Source organism: Maylandia zebra, linkage group LG15 (genome assembly GCF_041146795.1).
Source record: "Maylandia zebra isolate NMK-2024a linkage group LG15, Mzebra_GT3a, whole genome shotgun sequence".
NCBI classification, from domain to species: domain Eukaryota; kingdom Metazoa; phylum Chordata; class Actinopteri; order Cichliformes; family Cichlidae; genus Maylandia; species Maylandia zebra.
The window spans coordinates 39,920,618-39,924,934 of NC_135181.1; positions in this window are offsets into that span (position 1 = coordinate 39,920,618).

A 4,317-nucleotide genomic window follows, 5' to 3' on the forward strand; every position below is an offset into this window, starting at 1 on the left:
TAAGTGATGGTAGCTGACTTTCCTTTTACAACCGAAGAGCTGCTTTGAGCCACCTTGGGTCCCTCCTTATGAGAAAAACAACCTCACTGTATAAGCGAGATTCGGGGCATGCTTTTTATTATCATGATATTGTTCAGCAGGCGCACGTAATGAGCACCTTGGTGCCTAATCCCATCGGAACCGGCGGGAAAGGTTTACATTACAGACGTGAACTTTTACCGCCGTGGGTCAGGAGATCAAGGTACCGGGCTTGATTTCTCTCACCTTTCATTGGAACATAATGGAAACTCAAACATCATTATCAGTACATCGAGCCATAAAAGACAAATGTGTGTGTTACTGCTTACATTCTGTTTTCCTCAGTGTTTTATGTCCTCCCTAAGGAGATGTTGAGGCCTGTGGCAGATCGGCCATAAATCCCAAACTTAGTCTTTTTTTATCGCAGTGGGAGGTGGCTGTCTGGCTGAAGATTGACCATGTCTCAGGGCTGGGTAGAGACCTATATGACAGGCCCCACTGAGGACTGAATGGACAGCAGTGTCTGATGAATGGCCTGCCTCTTTCTTAATCACAAAGCACTCACTACAAGTAAGACTTCAACAAAGGCAAGTGTGGTTGTACTGGGCAATTTCAGGGATCTCAGTGTGTCTTTGGTTACTTTTGTTTGGTTTATCTGTGTAAGACTTCTTTAATGAGTGGTGTTGCTTAGTCAATGGGCTTGTAATCCAGGCACTAGAGATCCTGAATTATCAAAGAAGCTAGTGGCACCAGGAACAGCCTTGCCTCTTGCAATCTATAACAACACTCGAGGAGGTCTTCGAGGAGAAGGTGGGAGAAAGGGAAATTTAGCAGATGGAGGTACAAAAGAACCAAAAAAGACATTTTTATTATTATTAATCTCTTTATCGCTACAGATTGTAGCAGGGTCCCTACTGTGGGTTTGAATGAGCCACTTAGTCACAGTCTATAGATCGCAGATCTAAGCAATGTATTGCTGTGGACACTGTTAGCAACAACATTTATTTTATCTGTATCAGTCAAGCGTACACTTAAAATATTTATCTTGCTGTCAGACCGGCTCTTTTCTAAAGGGAACTGAAGCCATTATATTGCCCTTTTCAAAGCCACCAGACGCCTTTGGTGTTTTAACACGTTCTAAGCTAACCCTTTAAACACCAAAGTTACACAATAACACAAACAAACTAACCATTTGAGGCAGCGGCAGACCAGCAGCTCCCTTGTTCTGTGAAGTAAAATGACTGTTTTCATCAAAGGAGCAGCAGTTTTCAGGAGCGCATAGATGTGTACGCTCCCTATTGGAAAGTGAGGTAAAGTACTTGTATGCAAGTGATACTGCAAACTTGTAGGTGGAAATGGTTAAAATATGTTTTCCTGCAAAGCAGTAATTGCTCAGCTTCTGTGCCAGTATCCTCTGTAGTTTGAACGACCCCACAAATCCAGTAAAAGCAAAAACCTAAAAATCTAAACCTGAAAGAACTAAAAGGATGCTCTTCAAACCTTTTCTGTAAGCTCATTTTGTGTTAGACAATAATAAACATGTCTAATAAAACCAGCAGCCTCTTTATGTCTGTCTGCGCTTCCTTCATCTGTCTCATCAGCATCATCTGATCTACTTCAGTCTTGGTGGGTATATTGCTGGGGACCTGAGTGTCAGTGTCAAGTTTGAACTCGCTCTGATCAGAAGTGCTCCCATTTTTGAGGTCCTCTCCCAGTTGCTAAGCAATCAGTGGGCGGAGCCTGTCACTCATTTTGCTCAGCATAATCATCAGCGTCATCGTCATCTTAGGACAAATGTGGGATGTCACGTGATGGTGTTCAGATAGGACCGTAGGCTCTCGTGTTTGATTTGTGACCTCACAGCTGTCACCGATTCAGATGGCTCATCTACCTTTGATGACGCAAACGTGCTTTTGACAGCTGCACTAATTTAAAAGAAATAAAAATTGTCTTTTCAAGAATTGGATTTGATGTAAAAATCCTTATGTTATTATACGCTCCATTTAACAAAATGCAAAATGTAAACCTTAATAGGAATAAAACAGCCTTGTGTCAGGGGGAAAAGATGACCCTAAATACATCTTTCAGTGGCTGCACGCTGGTGAGTAGAGAGGAGCAAAATTGTCCTTCAAAGGCCGTTATTATTTGAGCAAGTTATTGCAATGCACGGTGCACAGTGAGCCCAGAGCATGGGTTGCATTTGCTCTACACTCCACTGCAAAATGAGACTAGTCAAGCCCTAATGTAACCAGCAAAAGCTGGATAAAAATCTATACAAACTCAATTATGAATCAATTTGAGTTTGTGTCAGACAGTCTGGTGCCAACAGAGTGGATTTTTTATTAACTTATGGTCTGGGAAGAATGAAACACTTTTCATTTGTGTACTTCAGTATGTTGCTTCATGATTCAGAGGAAGGGTGTTCACACTTTGTCTTGGAGGGATCTGTGATGGGGTACCAGCGTGAGAGGCTCAGCATCTTGTGGCTCGATTGTCGAATCGAAATATTTATTTTAAGCGTGTTACTTTCCTGCTTTTTACGGCACGCTCGCATCACAAAGACGTGAGAGGAGAGTAAACCTCTCTTTTTGCAAAGCAGAAGGTAGCTCAACAGTTGATTGAGTAATTACGATTAAATCCCTCCCACATTGATTCCTATTACCACATTGCTGTGGTACATTTGAGTTCAGATGGATTTTTACCCTGCACCCCACTGTCCTGCTCTAGCATTTCAAACTAGGTCACAAGCTTGAATATTCATGATCCTCTATGACAACTCCCCACTATTCCATGTCAAGACCTATGTTAATTCACAGATTTGCACATTTGAACCTACTTGAAACTCTGTAACTACACTACCTCGAATTTTGAGCACTCTTAGAGCCAGTTTGACAACTGTAGCCTTTCAGAGCAGAAAATATTGTTCTGTGCAAGACTTATTGAATAACATCCAGGTTTGGTGTAGATTTGAGCAAGTTATTTATTTGCTTTTACTGGACATATGGCTGCCATTTTGGAAGTGGCTCACTCTACAGCTGTGGTAGGCTGAGTTGTTATTGATTTGAACGAGATAGCCAGGTGGCCAATGAGATTTCCAGAGAAAGCTGTCACATTGCACGCAGATAGAGTTGGCTCCATTTCTCGTGTCAGTGGAGAAATGACAGACAATACTTGAATATTCTGAAATATAATGGTCAGCAGCTCCTCAGCACTGCAATCTATTACGGTGTTATCGTTAGCCAAATGCCAGCTCACTTTTATTGTAATGCGCGCGTGTGTGTGTGTGTGTGTGTGCACATGCAGGGGCCATAGCATTCTCACATTCACAAAAACACACATAGGTCCCATTGGTTCCATTAAAAGTTGCCCTACAGTAGTTTGTCCTTTTCGGTCCCTAACTCACACACCTGCCACTTGCCAGGAATACCTGGCCTGTCCCTTAAGGTCAATAAAGCACTAAAGAACTGCCCAACAGAAATGACAGCATTTTCCCCTGACATTTATACCCAGTGTGTGATGACCTCTCATTAGTAAGAAAGTGGGTCATATAGGATCTAGGTAGTTATCAATTCTTGACTGAGAAACGGAAGCTGTGTATGCTTCATCTTGGGAAATAAAACAACCCTCTTGGTAGTCATTTACTACTTTCCTGCCAAGAGCAGCATCATTAATTGGAAATGGAGTGGAATGCTTGGCATGGTCCTTTTCTAACAAGTTGACTGAGAATTGAAGCTTTCACAGCCAAACTGTGGGTGCGTTCAGCACACAACCAGTAGGGAGGAAAGCAAATGTGATGGGAGTGTGCCATGTAGATAAAAAAAAATGGGGAACATTTTATATAGGAAAGGTGTTTTAATTCTACCTACGGTGGCTAACTCGTGTTGTTTTTTTCCTTTCTGATCTTTTCCTTTGTCTTCGCCGTTTTTCTGCTTCTCTTTTTCCCAGTCGTTCAAAATTACAACTGCCCTGTTGATGTATCTTGAAGATGATTATCCTCTGAGATTGGGCTTCTGTAGCTGAACACGCCCAGGGGAGCCTCATCACCCCCGCTGTAATAGACAAGAACAAAAGGAGTGAAGAGGGAAGGAGAGGAGAGAGGCAAGAATTCCACTGAGCTACAACAAAGAAAACAGTCAAATCTTTACCACCACCACCCCCACCCCACCCATCCCAGCACACCATCTACATCGGCCATTCAACCTGCTTGGTGTGAAGATAGCTCGATCCTCATCTTACCCGGGGAGAGAGATATTCTGAGGCATATTGATCATAGTCTCCTTACAGCTGTCATTAATTCAG